Genomic DNA, 22,109 nt, shown 5'->3' with positions numbered 1-22,109 from the left:
TGAATGTACATTTCGCTTGGGTGGTCTGAAACCTACAGGTCTGAATGACTACATAAATTACAGTATATTTCTGTAGTACTCCTTCCTTATGGCATTACAGTTAGGAATTGAGACAACTCAACATTCTATACACCATACATCTAAGGCGCAGACAGTATAAACACCTTAATTCCTTCACAAAAAACTTTTTATTGCATCAATACAAACTCATGGGAACTACATCTTGTCATCATTTCACTTCCTCAGTCACACCTGCAGTCTAATAAATCACAACAACCATTGATACACATCATATCATCGCTCACACTTTTTTATTCACCTTCACTTAACAGCCAAATGTTTTCTACACATTTTTTCTACACGCATTCCCACTTGTGGTTTGGATTTTATTGGTTTTCTACCTGTTTTAACTAGAGATGAGCGGGATCGGTTCGCCGAGAACCGAACCCCCCCCAACTCCACGTGTCAAACACGGTTCAGAGCACGGCTCGGTTATTCCCGCCTGACTCGGAAAACCCGAACGAGGCAAAATGTCATCATCCCGCTGTCAGATTCTCGCGACATTCGGATTCCATATAAAGAGCCGCGCATCGCCACCATTTTCACTCGGGCTTTGTAGAGAGTACAGAGAGGACATAGCTACGTTCTCTCAGTGTCAGGTCTCACTATCATTGCTCAGTATCAGTGCTTGTTGCTGCTCAGTAATACTAGTACAGTGTCTCTCTTGTGCTGCATCTTGCTGCTGTAGGGTGCTGTGGTAGTAGTGTCCTGTGACTGTGCATCGGTCATCATCATTCCAGTCACAGTAGTATCTGGGGGGTGACAATTCCAGAGTGCTTTTGTGCTGCTCACTAATACTAGTACAGTGTCTTGTGCTGCATCGTGCTGCTCAGTGTCAGTTCTCAGTAGTATCATCAGTGCTCAGTATCACTGCTCATTGTCTTGTGCTGCATTGTGGTGCTCAGTAATACTACATTACTAATACTAGTACAGTGTCTTGTGCTGCATCGTGCTGCTCAGTGTCAGTTCTCAGTAGTATCATCAGTGCTCAGTATCACTGCTCATTGTCTTGTGCTGCATCGTGGTGCTCAGTAATACTACATTACTAATACTAGTACAGTGTCTTGTGCTGCATCGTGCTGCTCAGTGTCAGTTCTCAGTAGTATCATCAGTGCTCAGTATCACTGCTCATTGTCTTGTGCTGCATTGTGGTGCTCAGTAATACTACATTACTAATACTAGTACAGTGTCTTGTGCTGCATCGTGCTGCTCAGTGTCAGTTCTCAGTAGTATCATCAGTGCTCAGTATCACTGCTCATTGCCTTGTGCTGCATCGTGGTGCTCAGTAATACTACATTACTAATACTAGTACAGTGTCTTGTGCTGCATCGTGCTGCTCAGTGTCAGTTCTCAGTAGTATCATCAGTGCTCAGTATCACTGCTCATTGCCTTGTGCTGCATCGTGGTGCTCAGTAATACTACATTACTAATACTAGTACAGTGTCTTGTGCTGCATCGTGCTGCTCAGTGTCAGTTCTCAGTAGTATCATCAGTGCTCAGTATCACTGCTCAGTAGTATCATCAGAGCTTAGTATCACTGCCAGTAGTATCATCAGTGCTCAAAATCAGTGGTCAGTGCTCAGTGTCTTGTGCTGCATCGTGCTGCTCAGTGTCAGTTCTCAGTAGTATCAGTGCTCAGTATCACTGCTCAGTAGTATCATCAGTGCTCAGTATCACTGGCCAGTGCTCAGTGCCCAGTGTCTTGTGCTGCATCGTGCTGCTCAGTGTCAGTTCTCAGTAGCATCATCAATGCTCAGTATCACTGCTCAGTAGTATCATCAGTGCTCAGTATCACTGCTCAGTAGTATCATCAGTGCTCAGAATCAGTGGTCAGTGCTCAGTGTCTTGTGCTGCATCGTGATGCTCAGTGTCAGTTCTCATTTTATCAGTGCTCAGTATCACTGCTCAGTATCACTGGTCAGTGCTCAGTGTCTTGTGCTGCATCGTGCTGCTCTGTGTTAGTTCTCAGTAGTATCATCAGTGCTCAGTATCACTGCTCAGTTGTATCATCAGTGCTCAGTATCACTGGTCAGTGCTCAGTGTCTTGTGCTGCATCGTGCTGCTCAGTGTCAGTTCTCAGTAGTATCATCAGTGCTCAGTATCACTGCTCAGTTGTATCATCAGTGCTCAGTATCACTGGTCAGTGCTCAGTGTCTTGTGCTGCATCGTGCTGCTCAGTGTCAGTTCTCAGTAGTATCATCAGTGCTCAGTATCACTGCTCAGTAGTATCATCAGTGCTCAGAATCACTGGTCAGTGCTCAGTGTCTTGTGCTGCATCGTGCTGCTCAGTGTCAGTTCTCAGTAGTATCATCAGTGCTCAGTATCACTGCTCAGTTGTATCATCAGTGCTCAGTATCACTGGTCAGTGCTCAGTGTCTTGTGCTGCATCGTGCTGCTCAGTGTCAGTTCTCAGTAGTATCATCAGTGCTCAGTATCACTGCTCAGTAGTATCATCAGTGCTCAGAATCACTGGTCAGTGCTCAGTGTCTTGTGCTGCATCGTGCTGCTCAGTGTCAGTTCTCAGTAGTATCATCAGTGCTCAGTATCACTGCTCAGTAGTATCATCAGTGCTCAGTATCACTGGTCAGTGCTCAGTGTCTTGTGCTACATCATGCTGCTCAGTGTCTGCCATTTGATATAATTACCGTGATACTGGCTTGTAATTCTAGTCATTTTGTCATTTTCTTCCAGTGATTTCGACCAATAAATAATACCATTCATTAGAACAAATAATTCCTGTGATATTGAGGTGTTTGTGTCGCTTAGCTTAGCCATCCAGTGACCACAGTGCACCTCTTTTTCTCTTTTCTTTGCATCATGTGCTGTTTGGGGACTATTTTTTTAAAAGTGCCATCCTGTCTGACACTTCCGTATATGTCCAGTGGTACTGCCATTTGATATAATTCCCGACATTACTGCCATTTAATTCCAGTGATTTTGTCATTTTCTTCCAGTGATTTGGACCAATAATACCATTGATTAGAACGAAAAATTCCTGTGATACTGGCTTTTAATTCTAGTGATTTTGTCATTTTCTTCCAGTGATTTGGACCAATAATTCCATTGATTATAACGAATAATTCCAGTGATATTGCGTTATAATTCACATGATACTGGAGTCTAATTCTAGATGGGCCAGATGTTTGTGTCGCTTAGCTTAGCCTTCCAGCGACCGCCATCCAGCGACCTTGGTGCACCTATTTTTTTCTTTGCATCATGTGCTGTTTGGGGACTATTTTTTTAAGTGCCATCCTGTCTGACACTGCAGTGCCACTCCTAGATGGGCCAGGTGTTTGTGCCGGCCACTTGGGTCGCTTAGCTTAGTCATCCAGCGACCTCGGTGCAAATTTTAGGACTAAAAATAATATTGTGAGTAGAGATTAGCGGGTTCAGTTCGTTGAGATCCGAACCCCCCCGAACTTCACCTATTTTACATGGGTCCGAGGCAGCCTCGGATCTTCGCGAACGCGCCCGAACGTCATCATCCTGCTGTCGGATTCTCGCGAGATTCGTATTCTATATAAAGAGCCACGCGTCATCTCTATTTTCAATCGTGCATTGGAGATTGAACGCAGAGGACGTGGCTACGTTCTCTGCCTCAAAAGCTCCATATCTGTGCTCAGTGTGCTGCAAATATCTGTGCTCAGTGTGCTGCAAATATCTACGTTCTCTGCCTGAAAAGCTCCATATCTGTGCTCAGTGTGCTGCAAATATCTGTGCTCAGTGTGCTGCATTTTGGTGACCAACAGTATATAGTTGTACAGTACAGTAGGCCATTGCTGTATCTTGCAGCTCCGTGTCACTGCAAGTATCCATTCCATATCTGTGCTGCATTGTTGTGAGCAGTATATATAGTAGTACAGTGCAGCATTGTGGTGACCAGTATACTACAGTACAATAGTCCAGTGCTGTTCTCGTTGCTCAGTGTTAGTTCTCCTTAGTATCATCAGTGCTCAGTAAAATCAGAGCTCAGTATAATCAGTGATTGATCAGTATTATCAGTTCTCAGTATAATCAGTGCGTTGTTAGACGTGCGCCCGTTTTCCGCCATTAGTGCATTGGGATTTAGACAATTGATGAAGTTATTGTGTCCCCGGTACAAAATTCCATCTAGATTCCACTTCACTAGGCTGGCGATAGCGAGATTTTACCAATTAGTATCAGTGATTTATAATTAATTATTAATTACAGTGATCTTGCCAAATGATTCCAGTGATTTTGTCATTTTCTTCCAGTGATTTGGACCAATAATACAATTGATGAGAACGAATAATTCCTGTGATTTTGTCATTTTCTTCCAGTGATTTGGACCAATAATACCATTGATTAGAACGAATAATTCCTGTGATTTTGTCAATTTCTTCCAGTGATTTGGACCAATAATACCATTGATTAGAACGAATAATTCCTGTGATATTGAGGTGTTTGTGTCGCTTAGCTTAGCCGTCCAGCGACCACAGTGCACCTCTTTTTCTCTTTTCTTTGCATCATGTGCTGTTTGGGGCTAATTTTTTAAGTGCCATCCTGTCTGACACTGCAGTGCCACTCCTAGATGGGCCAGGTGTTTGTGCCGCCAACTTGGGTCGCTTATTCTATGATTTAAGCTGTTTTTGAGGGGTTTTTGAAAAAAAACACCCGAATCCAAAACACACCCGAATCCGACAAAAAAAATTCAGTTAGGTTTTGCCAAAACGCGTCCGAATCCAAAACACGGCCGCGGAACCGAATCCAAAACCAAAACACAAAACCCGAAAAATTTCCGGTGCACATCTCTAATGAGCTGTGAGGTGTTCAGAATAGACTGGAAATTAGTGGAAATTATTGATATTGAGGTTACTAATACTATAGGATCAAAATTACCCCCAAATTCTATGATTTTAGCTGTTTTTGTGTTTTTTTCAAAAATCACCCGAATCCAAAACACATCCGAATCCAAAACCCGAAAGGGTGGGTTTGCCAAAACGCGTCCGAATCCAAAACATGACCGCGGACCCGAATCCAAAACCAAAACACAAAACACATAAAATGCCCTCTGCACATCTCTAGTTTTAACACCCATGTGCACTCTTTCCTTTTATCAATGTCCTTGACTGTCTTGTGGGCGCAGGCATGTGTGCAGAGCCGGCCATAGGCATAGGCAAACTAGGCAATTGCCTAGGGCATTTGATATGCCTAGGGGCATCAGCAGCTTCTGCTGTTTAAAATGATATGCGGCATGCCTATATTCTGTGTGTAGCATTTCATATGCAGATACAGCCACAGTCTCACACAGTATATAGGCATGCTGCATATCATTTTAATCAGCAGAAACTGCTTGTGCATCCTAGCCAAATAGCAATGCAAATAAGATGCATTTTCATAAAAAAAGGTGCTCAATGTTAGCATTGAGGCAAGATTTATGAGGACACATCTGTATCCAAGCAGAGGCAGAGGTCACAGTGTTAGTGGCAGTGTGAGTGCTGTGTGCGGGTGGGTTGGTTGTGCAGTAGTGTTCGGAATATGTGTAAGGAGCATTCTGTGTGTCATGTAAAAATGCAATAATAATGTGCAACATGTGTAAGGGGCACTATGTGTGTCTTTATGTGTAAAAGGGCATTAATAAAGGTTGTCATAATGTGTAAGGTGCATTATGTTTATAAGGACATTTATAATGTGTTTTATACGTGTAAGGGGCATTACTCTGACATTATGTGTATAAGGTGCTCTACTATGTGGCGTTGCGTATAGAAAGGGCACTACTGTGTCGTCTTATGTGAATAAAGAGCAATAGGGTATGGTGTAATGTGAATAAGGAGCAATTCAGTGTGATGTAATGTGAATAAGGGGCACTACTGTGAGGAGTAACGTTTATAAGGTAAACTGATACTACTGTGGAATGTAATATGAATTATGGACACTATCGCATGATCAAATGTGAATAAAGTTGCAGTACTGTGTGGCGTAATTGAGATTGGGGTTACTATTGTGTAGCCATGCCCCTTGCCAGCAAAAACACACCCCTTTATGGGCTGAGCACCAAATGTGCGAACTGTTCCTATTTAAAATATAGGGGGTACAAACACCAAAATAAGGACTGCTATGGGTGAGGGGTGATGGTGCTGGGAAAGAGGTGCAAGGTCAGAGGCGGAACCAGCGGTGGTGCTAGAGGGCACCAGCCAAAATCTTGCCTAGGGCATCATATTGGTTAGGGCCGGCTCTGCATGTGTGTGTATGCGTGTGTTGGTGTGTATATTATGCATGCATGCACCTGCACGCATGTGTCTGTGCCCACACTTCAGTAAAACAGTCTGATCTCATTCACACTCCATATGCACTTTCATCCACTCACACTTCCATGAATGTACACATTAACATATGTGTTTATGCCTATACTGGTGAGGCTGCAAGGGGCTGACCTTGTGAGTGAGTGAGAGGGTCTCTTACTTGGAGTAGCAGAGGGGCTGTAATTGTGCGTGTGTGAGGGTCATTTTTTTTTTTTTTTAGCTGGAGCTGGAAGCCGAGTGAAAAGGAGGTGCAGTGAGCTGGAACAACTGCAACTGCTAAGTGGAGTATAGGTGCCGCAGGAGAGAGTACTACGGCTGCATAAAAGTGAAGGACCAAGACCGGCACAAAGATAGATAAGTATAAGCCAGCTTAATTATTGTATAAGTGAGATTGCTTGTTTTCTACTTTTTATTTTTGCTGCTTTTTCTTTGAGAGTAACAGGGAGTTAGACCTTACAAACAATATGGGAGGGGCTGTGATTGTGGACCTCACTCAGTGCATGTCGTGCAAGATGTATGCACACCTGGAGCTACCGGCCCAGTGTGATTACATCTGCACGAGGTGTGTGCAAACTGTTGCCCTGGAAGCCCAGGTAACTGATCTAGAGCAAACCGTTACGCGACTGAGGGAGATTCACAATCTCGAGCGTAGTTTAGACAGAACGGTGGAGGAGTTGCGGGAGGGGTCACTGGTAGAAGAGGATGATGATCAGGTAGCCAGTTGGGTCACAGTTAGAAGGAAGAAAAAGAGGGGGAGGCTCGACATCTCCGAACTATCAAACCCGAACAAATTTGCCCGATTGGACGAGGAATCGGAGGATGATAGTGAAGAAATGACGGTGCCGGAGGAGACTGCTCCCTCTAGCATCCAGAGGAGCGGTCCCTCTGGCGCGGTTTGGATAAAAGATAGAGAGGTACCTAGTCAGATGGTGGTGGTAGGGGATTCTATCATCAGGAAGGCAGATAGGGCAATCTGCTACCGGGACCGTGATCGCCGTACAGTCTGCTGTCTCCCGGGTGCTCGGGTATGGCACATCGCGGACCGGGTAGATAGATTGTTGGGAGGGGCTGGGAAAGACCCGGCGGTCTTGGTGCACGTTGGCACCAATGACAAAGTTAGCGGAAGGTGGGATGTCGTTAAGAAAGACTATAGGGACTTAGGAAAGAAACTGAAGGCAAGGACATCTAAGGTAATATTCTCAGAATTATTACCCGTGCCACGCGTTAGTCCAGGGATGCAGAGGGAGATTAGGGAGGTAAATGTGTGGGTTAGGGATTGGTGCAGGAAAGAGGGGTTTGTGTTCCTGGAACACTGGGCGGACTTCTCAGTCAGGCGCCATCTCTTTTGTCGTGACGGATTGCACCTGACTGAGGAGGGGGCAGCGGTGCTGGGGGGAAGGATGGTTAGAAGGTTGGAGGAGATTTTAAACTAGGAGCCTGGGGGGAGGGTTCAGCTAGAAACTACGGGTCATGCAGTGAGAATAGTGGGGATGGCGGTAGTAAACGAAATGGGGGATAAGTTGGGGGGAGGGTAAGAGCAGGAGGTAAGGTTACTAACATGGGTACTAAAAGGGATTTTACCAAAGCACTAACCAATGACGATTACAGGTCATCATTGCTACATAAGGTGAAAGATGTCCCTAACGCAAGGGAAAATACTTATCTTAGTTGTATGTATGTAAACGCCAGAAGCATTACTGGTAAAAAGGGTGAACTAGAAATACTTGCAGCAAGCAAACAGTATGATATTATAGGCATTACTGAAACTTGGTGGGATGAATCTCATGATTGGACAGTCAATCTAGAGGGCTATACACTGTTTAGGAGAGACAGACTAAATAAAAAGGGTGGAGGGGTGTGTCTTTACGTAAAGCCGTTTTTAAAACCTGATATACGGGAAGATATTCAGGAGGGGACTGTAGACACTGTCGAGACATTATGGGTAGAAATTGCATGCAGGGAAAAAGTAATAAAAAAGTTAGTATTGGGTGTATGCTATAGGCCGCCTGGTATCAATGTATCTGATGAGGAATTGTTACTAATGCAAATTGAAAGAGCAGCAGGAGTATGAGACATAGTAGTGATGGGAGATTTTAACTATCCAGAGATAAACTGGAAAAACGATTCATGTGATACTGCTAGGGGCAATATGTTTTTAAACACACTTAATGATAACTACTTAGTCCAACTAATTGAGGAACCAACTAGGTACAATGCAATCTTAGACCTGGTATTAACACACAATGGGGATTTGGTATCAGGTATTATAGTAGGGGAACCCATAGGAAACAGCGACCACAATATGGTCACATTCAATATCAGTTTCCATAAACAGCCCCATACTGGCTCAACTAGGACTCTAAACTTTAGCAAAGCAAATTTTGAAAAGATGAGGGTATTTTTCAGGGATATTGAATGGGAAGGTTTGTTTTTAGGAAAAAATACTACGGAGAAATGGGAGGTACTAAAATTCCTGCTAGCTAAAAATACACTCAAATTTATTCCTATGAGCAGCAAAAAAAGGAATAAAAATCATAAACCGATGTGGCTTAACAAAAAGATTAAGGAATTTATGGGCAAGAAAAGGCGAGCATTTAAAAAATACAAATCTGACGGGGAAGCAGAGTCATTTCAGCACTATAAGGAATGTAACAAAATTTGCAAAAAGGAAATAAGAGCGGCCAAAGTAGAAACGGAAAAACTAGTAGCAAAGGAAAGCAAAGCGAATCCCAAAAAATTATTTAAATACATTAATAGCAAGAGATTAAAGAAGGAGAGTATAGGCCCTTTAAAAGACAAGTTGGGAGTCTTAAGCAAAAATGATAATGACATAGCGGACACACTAAATGAGTTTTTTTCAACAGTATTCACTAGAGAGGACCCATTTCAGGTACTGACACACAATCTCAATAATGAGAATATCCCACTGATAGGTACTTATTTAAGCAAGGAAGTAGTCTGTGACCGATTAAAACATTTAAAGATTAATAAATCACCAGGGCCCGATGGTATTCACCCAAGGGTTCTAATGGAGCTTCACTCTGAACTGGCAAAACCGCTGTCTTTGATCTTTAAGGATTCAGTTATATCAGGTATGGTTCCCAAAGACTGGCGTATAGCGGAAGTAGTGCCTATATTCAAAAAGGGAAGTAAAGCTGAACCAGGTAATTATAGACCAGTTAGTCTTACATCTATAGTGGGGAAAGTATTGGAAGGTTTTCTAAGAGATAGTATTCAGAAGTTCCTTGAAGTCAGTAAGGTCATTAAAAGGAATCAACATGGGTTTATGAAGGACAGATCCTGTCAAACCAACTTACTTGGCTTTTATGAAACAGTAAGCGCAAACCTAGATCAGGGTAAAGACGTGGATGTAATCTTTTTAGACTTTGCCAAAGCGTTCGATACTGTACCACACATGAGACTTATGTACAAGCTACAAGAATCAGGGCTAGGAAGCACAATATGCAGCGCGTTGTGGTTAATGGATCTTTTTCAACTTGGACTGAAGTGCTAAGTGGTGTGCTGCAAGGCTCAGTATTAGGACCGCTATTGTTCAATATTTTCATTAACGACCTAACAGAAGGTCTAGAGAGCATGGTGTCAATTTTTGCAGATGATACCAAATTGTGTAAGGCTATAAATACAGAGGAGGATGCCGAGTCTCTTCAGAACGACTTAGTTAAATTAGAAGCATGGGCAGCCAAATGGAGAATGCGCTTCAACACAGACAAGTGTAAGGTAATGCACTGTGGTAACAAGAACAAAAATTACACCTACCTACAAAATGGGGTAAAATTAGGGGATTCTGTACTGGAAAAGGACTTAGGTGTCCTCATAGATAGCAAGCTAAGCAGTAGTACCCAAAGTAGGACAGCAGCAAAGAAGGCTAATAAGATATTAGCATGCATAAAACGGGGTATTGATGCTAGGGACAAGAGTATTATACTCCCGTTATATAAATCACTAGTGAGGCCACACCTTGAATACTGTGTACAATTCTGGGCACTATACTACGAAAAGGATATCCTGGAGCTTGAGAAGGTACAGAGGAGGGCGACCAAACTAATTAAGGGCATGGAGACGATGGAATACAAGGAAAGGCTTGAAAGACTAGGCATGTTTACATTGGAAAAGCGGAGACTAAGAGGGGATATGATCAACATCTACAAATATATAAGGGGACAATACACAGAGCTTGCGCGGGACCTGTTTTTGGTTAGATCAACACAGAGGACTCGTGGACACTCGCTCAGGTTAGAGGAGAGGAGATTCCGCACAATACGGCGTAAAGGCTTTTTCACGGTAAGGACAATACGTGTTTGGAATTCCCTGCCCGAGGGAGTTGTAATGGCGGAATCTGTCAACACCTTTAAGAATGGGTTAGATAAATTCCTAATGGATAAGGATATCCAGGGGTATGGTGCATCGTCATGTATTATAGTTACTATAAATAGGGATAAAATGCAACGGCTGACAGCAGCATCAGTCAGAAATTTTAGTCAAATCATCATACATAGGAGACCACAAATAGGTTGAACTCGATGGACAATTGTCTTTTTTCAACCTCAGATACTATGTTACTATGTTACACTGTAGTCACACATTCTTTTCAGCCACTACACTTCACGCTTCCCACGTTCACTCTCACATCACCAATAACTAATAATGTTTATGTATCCTATATATAGGGCCATAGTCAAAACATCACATTTGTTGTACTCCATTATTTATCATTCAAATATCTATTTACTCTACATAACTCTATTCTAACTAATCTCTAACCTATTTCACTTATAACAGCTGATACATGAGGGACACTTATAAGAACTATCACTATCTATCTAACATGTATACAGTATTATATAACACAATTTAGTCCCTCGTACACACTTCCCTATGTCATCTGTTACCCTCTCTCTCTCTCTCTCTCTCTCTCTCTGTATATACATTGGCGTGCGCAGCACATTTTATTAGGGGGTGCACCGTCGGACGGGTGTGTCTAGCACCGCCTTTTGGGGCGTGTCTAGCACCATCTATTGACGGTCAACGCAATATAAAATATCCACCTTTGTACCAATCCTAATAAAGCAGATACATTGTCAGATGTTGTGGTGTGCACCAAACAAACACCCCTGATGGCACTCACTGCAATTACACTGCTCCTCCTCAGCGTGGTCTGGCTCCCCCTCTCTTTCCCCTGCAAGCTGCAGCAGCTTACTTACAAGTCAGTCACTCACTGACACTGACAGTCGCAGACTAGTACTGCTGCTGCTGGAAAAACGAGTGACGTGTCAATGCTGCTGCCGGCCGCCTGCCAGTATTGAATTTGTCTTCCTAAGAGGAACGCTGGCTGCATGCTGATCCTCATCAGTGGCTGGCGTTGGCATAGCATAGAAGGAGAGAGGTGGGCATGTGGCAGGTGTGGTGGGTGGGCGTGCGAGCAGCATGATGTAATCATCACATCACGCTGTTTTTGTACATGGAGGTGGAGCCAGGAGTTTGAAAGCCGGTGTCAGTGGCACCCTTGATTAACCCAGGCGTCCTGTCAGTAATACAGTCCTGACAGGGTGCAGCGCAGAGGGGACAGTAATCGGCCTGCTCGGTGATCGCTGCATCAGGCATATGAGATCGGGGTGCCAGACATTAGGGGGTGCCTGTGCGCACCAGGCACCCCCCCGCGCACACCTATGTGTATATATATATATATATATAGCAGTCTTAAACGGCGGCACTCAGAACAAATGAGACGAGACACTGCAAGTTGTTGCCAACGTTTCAAAGCAGTTCGCTTTTTCGTCAGAGAGTGCCGGGCCACACGTAATATATATATATATATATATATATAGATAGCGGATAGGTTCGGCACTCAATAGGGTATGTGACGTAGTACTTGCTGCGGTGCCCTCTGTGATCTATGGCAAGATCCAAATAGGTGCGGAGGTCAGCGGCACTCAGCAGACGGGATAAAGCAGTGAAAAATTCTTTATTGACGTCCATATATATATATTTATATTTAATTTTCATCAGCTAAAGTTTGCAACTCTATTAGTTAACTCATTTTCCTGACATTTTTCTTCATATTGGGTTAAAAATACAGTTGCCTAGCAACCAGCCCGATGGCTTCATACTAACACAGTGTTTACAAACCTGGTTACCTAGCAACCAGTCCGACGGTGTCTACATTAGTATTGCAGAAATGGAACTGTTTATAATGTGTATAATGTCCACCAGCGAAGTTTATATCATCAATGTTATAATTAACATATCTGATATGTACAAATTTTGGCAGCTTCGATCTTTTCGGTGCTGTCCACACTGTATGTTTATCAACACCATTGCTCGGCAACTAGACAGACACACCTCTACTCCTACATGTGAGCCAGTAAGCTGGGTATGGATAGGCGGTGTATCCCAGGAACTACGGCATGGACACACAGCCCATAACCCATATGACTCACCGACGTCACTGTCCAGATAGGGTTTTTTAACCCGCCGGACAGTGCAAACTGCTATCCGGAAGTGATCAAGCCCCAGCGTGGGCTTGATCACTTCCTAGCAACCATTCTGATGGTGTCTACATGAGTATTGTAGAAATGGAACCGTCTATAATGTGTATGATGTCCGCTGGCTAAATTTATATCATCAGCGTTATAATTAAAATATCTTATATGTACAAAATTCAGCAGCATCGATTTTATCAGTGTCGTCCACACTGTATGTTTATCAACACTGTTGCTCAGCAAATAGACAGACACACCTCTACTCCTACATGTGAGTAAATTGTGTATGGGGAGCCGGTGTATCCTAGCAGTTACGGAAAGGACACCGCCCCTAACCCACATGACTCACCGACGTCACTGTCTGGACAGGGTTTTTAAACCCGCCGGACAGTACACACTGCTATCCGGAAGTGATCAAGCCCCGGCGTGGGCGAAATCGGTCTTCTGCTTTTTCCACTCTCCACTATCGCTGCATCTGGTCCCTGACTCATGGCACGCACCCTCCCCAGACAGGTTTGGCCGTTTTGGTACATCTGGATTCAGTGGTCATACTATTGGGCCACTGTGCCTCAATTCATATTTACTGCCTCTAATACCAGAATGTTGGGGGAGAGGTCACGTGACCCTACTGTGCAGTAACCTCACTAGGATTCCTCTCTGTCTGATCACAGACGGTGCATATTTGCACCCGTGTTATCATAATGTTCAGTCTGATATAGGGACCTTTATGTTTATATATGCAACCTACTGTGATTTAGACCATTGATATATCCCCTTGACTTTAGGTGAATTATCCACATAGAACTCACCTAATTCTTTATGGTTATTACACATATATGCCATCATCAATCTCCAATAATAGGGGTAACTGCACTGTCTCTTTTATATATGGTGTTCCCATGTTTATAATACCGAGACTTCTAGTCACATGTGTTATGAAATTACTCTGCATATATTTAGGGTAATTAAGAAATTACTTGCAATCAATAATTGAGTACTAGGTCTTTCTATATTATTATATCCAATATTGGGTTGCATCCGAACAGACACGCCTATACAGATATACACCTACCATTGAATCAAATTGGTACTATTATACTTATGTTACTCCTTTTCATGGACTCTCAGCATTGATCCGTAGGATCAGTATGGGTATATGACACACCGAATCCCTATATTACCTCCACCTAACATTGGCAGCAGATCAACCTTTGTGTTTCTTCCTACTTTTATCTTCAATTTCTTCTCTCAGTGATCTCTCATCAGTGATCCAAGAGTGACTGCGTCCTTAACCATCTACTATCATACCACGCTGAAGTAGATGCCCAATACCGTCCGATCATGGAAGCTAAACAGTGTTGGGCTTGGATAGTACTTTGATGGGAGACCATCTGGGAATACCAAGTTTAGTAGAACCATGTATTAGTCCAAGACTCCATGCCTAACACTGACAGCAGAATCACTGTTCATGGCTTTCTTCATTCTAAATAAATCAGTTTGGTCTTTATTTACTCTTTTTGGATTTGATACTTGACTATTGTTTGACAACACATGTGACTTCTCCGTGAGTCCATCTGTATTGACCACAAGGTCATTATTTGAATTATCAGCTTGCAGGTGAAGCAGCTTTGGTCCCCATAGTTCAAATAATGAATCTATTTTAGTGATTGCATATGACCATTGCGACCCCAGACCAAAGTTTTGTAACATTAAATATTGTTTGTTGTTTGTCAGTGAATTTTGGATACCTCAATTTTAAATGATATCTAATAACGTGTATGTTTTAAATTCTTTATCATATCCTGATTATTGTATATCAATCTCAAGAGTGCACCCACAAAAGAGTCTTGCTTTTTCTCTAATGAATAATGCTATGCACCTGCGCACTGTGCTGTTAAGGGTAGAACTGGCTAGCTGCAGCACATAAATAGGTAACCAACCTATGCGTGGACAAATTATAATACAAAAGCTGTTCTGCGCTCAAGCTAGTGTGTGAGGATTGTGGTGCTTGTTACCAATAAAACTGATCTAAATTCATAAATTGTATACTATACTAAATGAGCATAAACCAAGTATTGGATGTAATATTATGCAGATAAGCAAAAAATCATGTGTCACTGCTGTGTTCAGCCTAATGCTACAAATGAGAATAATACAAATTCATATAAATGTATACTTTACTCAGTAAATATAATCAAATATGAAAACACAAATTTTGGATATAGTATTTAACAAGTACACGATGACGGTGAATTATGTAAAGGGAACAGAGATATGAGCTACAATGGTGGAAGAAAGGAAGAAAAGGGAAGAATGAATGAAAAATGTTTTAGAGAAAGTATATTCTTGTGTGCTTTGAAATAGGATGAGGAATGTGATCACTTTGAACAGAAAAACAATTTAGGTGTATGGTGATAAACAGTCCCGGATTGCTTGGTACTTGATGCTGTCTCTATGTTGCTCTCTGCACACTAAATCAAGATGCTGTTAAATGAAGCAAATTGTCTCCACGGACTATAGTAAAAAAGTCAGTGATGCTGCCAGACGTGAGTGAGTGGCGGCGTCCCGCTCACTCACTTAGGTACCTGATTCTTGCCGCGTCTTACTGAGTGGGTTTTAACCTGCCCCCGGGTGCCTCTGTGCTCTGGACTCGCCGTCCTCTGCTCTGGGGCCGCCGTCATACAAGGGGGTGTCCACCACGTGAGCCTCCGCTGAGACACGGACCCAGGTGTGGACGGGTGTAGTCGGGGAAGAGTAGTTGGTACGGTTTGGCTTGTTCAGCCTAGCCCGACCAATTCCTCTCCACTACAGAGACTTACCTAGGTGGCCACGGGGACTCGATCTCTCCTCTCAGCTGCGCTGCTGCTGTGTTCCTGGGTCGGTCCGTGCATTGATCGTGGTTTTGTCTGTTGCTGCGGTCTCTTTCTCCAACGCTTTTCAACCAATTACTGGTCTTCTTCTGGGAGTTGTGGGTAGTGTGGTTCCTTAGTGTCCAGTCCTTATAGTGTCCAGAGCTGTTCTTTAATTAATTATTTAATTGATTGATTGATTGGTGTGTCAACCTGAATAATTACTATCATGCAACTTTATTTTGTCTTCTTTATAGGTGTGTCTGTTCATTAAGTGTGTGAATGATTATTTGTGTCAGAAAGAAAGAAGGAAAAAAGAATAAAAAAGAATACAGAAAGGGGAGAATTTAAAATAATGATAAATTCCCTTTACATAATTCACCGTCATCGTGTACTTGTTCAATACTGTATCCAAAATTTGTGTTTTCATATTTGATTATATTTACTGAGTAAAGTATACATTTATATGACTTCGTATTATTCTCATTTGTTGCATTAGGCTGAACACAGCAGTGACACATGATTTTTTTGCTTATCTGCATAATATTACATCCAATACTTGCTTTTTCTCTACCCTGTTCCAATATCTCACACAGATCCACCTGGTCCAGGCTTTCCACGTTTAACATCCTCCCTCCGCTCCGCTACTCGCTCTCCGCTAACTGATCTACAGCAGCACCATGCAGCTCCGTTCCTCGACTACACAGCGACAGCGATGATAAATTGCACAAGGGTCGCTGCTCCCTGTGACCACTTCCTGGTATAGCCGCTGCTGCTATAGCTACTACTGTCACTGTATAGGCCACTGACACCGGGGGGCACGGCGCCACTGCTCCTGGGTAACGCAGATGTCTCCACGCCAGTGTACCCAGTACTGGCTGCTGTGTCCAGCTTGGGGAGGGGGCGATCCCGGGAGGTTCCCAGCAGGTCTCTGGACTACTCCAACCGGGTGCTGCTGGCTGCTGCCTTGCTGGGGGATGGGTGCTCTTAGTTTACCAGGAAGTCCTTCAAAATTATTATTATTATTATTACATTTTATTTATAAGGCGCCACACGTGTTTCGCAGCGCCGTACAAAGGACAGTACAGGGAGACAAACTTAGCATTACAGTAAATAAATAACAAAAATAGTGTACAGGTAACAAGGGGCACCACACATTCTCAAGACATAATATAGCTAAGATGTAAGTAGTGAGGGAGTGATCATCGTACTACTAGGGGCTGGTGGCCATAGATGGAGATGAGCCTTTACCAGCAGGAGAAAAAATGGTAAAGATGGTCGCTTAGTAGGGGAGAGCTGCAAGTGAAATGTGTCGAGAAGATGGCTTAGATAACAAGAGGAAAGAGGGCCCTGCTCTGAAGAGCTAACAATCTAGTGGGAAGGGTTGACAGACAGATGACATGAGGTGCAAGCAAGCTGGAGATAGCCTGATGGCAGTATGCAAGCAAATTTGAGATGTTCAATGCATGAGGCAGGGGGATGGAGGAACAAACTCAGGACTGGGTTATGCATCGGGAGGGTATGCTTTGATGAATAGGTGGGTTTTTAGTGTCCGTTTGAAGCTTTGCAAGGTCAGGGAGAGTCTAATGGAGCGGGGGAGTGCGTTCCACTGAAGGGGTGCAGCACGGGCATAGTCTTGAACTCGAGCATGGGAAGTAGTGACCAGGGCGGTGGAGAGGCGATGGTCATTGGTTGAGCATAGGGGGCAGAAGGGAGTATGAAGGGAGAGGAGGTTGGAGATGTAGTGAGCAGTGGAATTAGAGATGGCCTTGTATGTGAGGGTGAGGAGTTTGAAGAGGATTCTGTAGGACAATGGGAGCCAGTGTAGATTTTGTCGAAGGGGAGTGGCAGATGTGGAGCGGCGGGAGAGGAAGATAAGCCTAGCTGTGGAGTTCAGGACAGATTGGAGGGGAGCAAGATGGGAGCAAGTGAGGCCAGTGAGGACAATGTTGCAGTAGCCGAGCCGTGAGATGACCAGTGAGTGGATGATAAATTTAGTTGCACTATGGGAGAGAAATGGCCTGATACAAGCAATGTTGCGTAGCTGGAACCTACAGGATTGTGCCAGAGCTTGAATGTGGGGTGCAAAGGAGAGGGAGGAGTCAAGAGTGATGCCCAAGCAGCGGAGTTGGGGAACATGGGAGATGGTGGTGTTGTCAACAATGATAGAGGTATTGATCGGGGGTGTTACTCTGGATGGGGGAAAGATGATGAGTTCAGTTTTGTCCATGTTGAGCTTCAGAGAGTGCTCAGACATCCAGGAGGAGATTGCGGAAAGGCAGATGGATACCTGAGAGAGGACAGAGGGGGACAGATCAGGAGAGGAGAGGTAGAGTTGTGTGTCATCAGCGTAGAGGTGGTATTGAAGGCCAAAGGAGTTAATGAGCCCACCCAGGGAAGAGGTGTAAAGGAAGAACAGAAGGGGGCCAAGGACAGGACCCTGAGGGACACAAACAGGAAGGATGGAAGGGTGTGAGGTGGTGCCGGAGGCAGACACAGAGAAGGAGCGGTTAGTAAGGTAAGAAGAAAACCAGTCAAGGACAGTGCTAGAGAGGCCAGCGTTTTGAAATGTGCGGAGGATAGGATGATCCACAGTGTCAAAGGCTGCAGAGAGGTCCAGAGTGATAAGCAGAGAATAGTGGCCCCTGGATTTGGCCGAAAGCTGGTCATTGGTGACTTTCACCAGGGCAGTCTCAGTGGAGTGGTGTGGAGTGGGCGAAAGCCAGATTGTAGTGAATCGAGGATGGAGTTGTCAGAGAGGTAGCTTGTGAGACGGCTGTAGACCAGCCGTTCAAGTAATTTGGAGGCGAACCGGAGAAGAGAGATGGGGAGGTAGTTAGTGGATGATGAAGGGTCGAGGTTGGGTTTTTTGAGGATAGGTGAGACCAGAGCATGTTTTAATGGCGAGGGAAAGATGCCGGTAGAGAGCGATAGGTTAAAGAGGTGAGCGAGGTGGGAGCAGGCAGTGGGGGAGAGGGAGCGGAAAAGACGGGAGGGAAGGGGGTCTAGGGGGCAGGTGGAGGAGTGGGGAGGATAAGATGAGGGAGTGGACTTCCTTGTCAGAATTGAGATGAAAGGAGGACAGGGTGGGATAGATGGAGGGGAGGGATGAATGGGCAGGGGGGTAGCAGAGGGGTGACGGCAGGATATGTCGTGTCGGATGTTCTCAATTTTGAAGATGAAGAAGGAGGCAAAGTCAATGGCAGCGAGGGAGAATGGGAGGGGAGGAGGAGGGGGGCAAAGGAGAGTGTTGAAAGTTTCAAAGAGACGGCGTGGACAGGAGGACAGAGAAGAGATGAGTACTTGGAAAAAGGATTGCTTGGCGAGGGAAAGAGCAGAGCTGTAGGAGGAGAGAATAAACTTGAAATGGAGGAAGTCTGGCAGAGAATGAGATTTCCTCTAGGAGCATTCTGCGGAGCGTGAGCATTTTTGTAAGAAACATGTTAGTGTGGTGTGCCAGGGTTGGGGTTCGGAGCGGTGGAGGGGAACAGAGGAGAGCGGGGCTACAGAGTCGAAAGTTATATGAACAGAAATACTTGAAATTCCGTAGCGAAGCACTGGTATTCAGCTAGTCAATATATATATATATATATATATATATATATAATGTAACATTGTTTGATGTGAAACTATGTTTATCAACATTTCAGGGACATATTAAGAGAGGAGGGGCCCATGTGCAGTCTCCATCTGGGTCCTCTCCTCTGTAGCTGGCAGCACAGTAGTCTCCGAGCACTAGGGTCACTACTAGAAATGTGCAGATCTCTGCAAAAATGGTGCAGTGCCCATTTTCCAGATGATTTTCATTCTGTGTATGTGCAAAATGCTTGAAAAATGGCCGCCATTGCATTTTATCGGTCATTAGCAGCATTACTGCTGCTGACATGGGACTCCGAAGGGGTAAATATTCAAGAAATGGGTGCAGGGTGTGCGGTGTGTGGCCCGTGTGCACCACACACGATGCACCCATTATAGCTACGCTCCCAACATTTGTATCCTTCATGTCCTTACCTTCTACTTCAGTGCAATCTATATACCCAGAGGTGTAACTATTACCTTCTACTTCAGTGCAATGTGTATACCCAGACTATCGTCCGAGAGGATCAGTATGGGTGTATGACACACCAAATCACTATATTGCCTCCGCCTAACATTGACAGCAGATCCACCTTTGTGTTCCTTCCTACTTTTATCTTCAATTTCTTCTTTCATTGATCTCTCATCAGTGATCCAAGGAGTGACTGCGTCCTTAACCATCTACTATCATACACACTGAAGACACCCAATACCGTCTGATCTTGGAAGCTAAACAGTGTTGGGCTTGGATAGTACTTGATGGGAGACCACCTGGGAATACCAAGTTTAGTAGAACCATATATTAGTCCAAGACTCCATGCCTAACACTGACAGCAGAATCACTGTTCGTGGCTTTCTTCATTCTAAATAAGTCAGTTTGGTGCTTATTCACTCTTTTTTATTTGATACTTGACTATTGTTTGACAACACATGTGACTTCTATGTGAATCCATCTGTATTGACCACAAGGTCATTATTTTAATTATCAGCTTGAAGGTGAAGCGGCTTTGGTCCCCATAGTTCAATTCATGAATGTATTTCGGTGATTGCATATGACCATTGCGACCTCAGACCAATTTTTTTTTTTAAATTAAATGTTGTTTGTTGTTTGTCAGTGAATTTTGGATACCTCAGTTTTAAATGATATCTAATAAAGTGTATGTTTTAAATTCTTTATCATATCCTGATTATTGTATATCAATCTCAAGAGTGCACCCACACTCTTGCTTCTTCTCTACCCTTTTCCAATAGTTCTACTGTTTGACTGAGGGTACACTACCAGAGTGACACTATTTAGGGACATCCCCTTTGATTGTCTATGTTTGGTTATATACTTTTTTTCATGTTTTCCTGACTGGTGCAGAATCATCTCCCTTGTACACGCAACAGATCTGTGTGAGAGTCTGTTGACATGGGTAAGTGTGGAAGCAGCAACAGCAGCAGGGCTGCCCCATCCCACGCCCCCAGGCCATGCACATACTGCTGTCATTGTTTCATCGCCCGAGCTGGGTGTAGTCTATGCGGGAGCTGTTTCCCCAGGGGACACTATGTCATGGGCCTCTGGGCTATATACTTGTTAGTTTGATGCTTATAACGCCAGCATAATTTGACACTAATGTCGGTCATTTTGGACATTTTATTTTTCACCCATTCTCACTCCCCATGCTGATGGGGACTGAAATTGGACTTAAACGGCATCAGGAGTGTCACTATTCATCTCCACGACCCTGAAAACTATGGATTTTTACATGTCGCCCCCTTCCCACCCCCACCCCTAGGGGTGCTAGTGGTGTCTTACTCCCACATTATTATTTTCCAGATTGTAAGTCATATGTGTACGAAGTTTGGTGTAAATTGCACCAGGCATTCCAGAGTTATTCCAAAAACTATGGATTTATAAATGTCAACTCCTTCCCACCCCCAACCCTAGGGGTGTTAGGTGTGTCTTACCCTACAGTATTGTTTTACAGATTGTAAGTAATATGTGTACAATGTTTGGGGTAAATTGCTCCAGGTTATGCTGGAACATACATACAAATATACACATGTCCATTTATATATATATATATATATATATATATCAAACAGATCATGGCACTCAGTGGTTTTGTATTAAAAAAATTACTCAGCATACAAAAGAATTTGCAACATTTTGGGCTTTTAATGCCCGTCGTCAGGCAGCAATAACAAAAAGGTACCTTATAAGTCCTGCAGAGACAGTGTCATACACGCTGGTCCGTCATGCTCCCCCGCTTTCCCGGCCGGAAGTTCGGGAAAAATGCGACTTCCTGTCTGCGTGTCAGACAGGGTTGCCATGGCGACCCAGCGCTTCATCGCAATGAAGTACAAAACACACAGAATCACCAATGTAAATTGTACAAAACTACAGTACCGTGAGTATAAACAATAAAAATACAATGATGACCATGTCAGTGCACATATTAAAAACAGAAAACTGCATATCTTGTGTATCCAACGCTTGAAAACAGTATATATGCAAATAACATTATATGCAAGAAGAAAATCTTACATCCTACTAAGACAACTGTAATAGACAATCAGTATAGACATAATATACTAGATTTGTCATAATCTGGTTTTGGATCAGTACTAAAGATGGTATAAATCAATATGGAACTACTTATATCTGTGGTTACTGGTAGTATTTAATGAAAGACACTGAGATTCAGTTGTTCATTTAAGCCCCGAGGACTAACCGTGTTCAGAATATGGATCCATTTAGATTCCAAAAGCAAAAGCTTCTTGTGACGGTCACCACGTCCCCCGTCATCTGGAACTTGGTCTATTATCATGTGTCTCAGATTGGACATATTATGACGGAGCTCAGCAAAGTGTCTGGC

General features: G+C 43.7%; 2 pseudogenes; both read left to right on the top strand.

The window, feature by feature from the left end:
- Positions 1-14,117: 14,117 nt before the first annotated feature.
- Positions 14,118-14,239, top strand: LOC134953243 (5S ribosomal RNA; annotated as a pseudogene).
- A 5,688-nt stretch (positions 14,240-19,927) lies between these two features.
- Positions 19,928-20,044, top strand: LOC134951485 (5S ribosomal RNA; annotated as a pseudogene).
- The last annotated feature ends 2,065 nt before the right edge of the window (positions 20,045-22,109 follow it).

The sequence above is a fragment of the Pseudophryne corroboree genome, chromosome 8 (genome assembly GCF_028390025.1).
Source record: "Pseudophryne corroboree isolate aPseCor3 chromosome 8, aPseCor3.hap2, whole genome shotgun sequence".
In the NCBI taxonomy this organism is placed as follows: domain Eukaryota; kingdom Metazoa; phylum Chordata; class Amphibia; order Anura; family Myobatrachidae; genus Pseudophryne; species Pseudophryne corroboree.
This window is presented reverse-complemented; position numbering and strand designations above follow the sequence as displayed.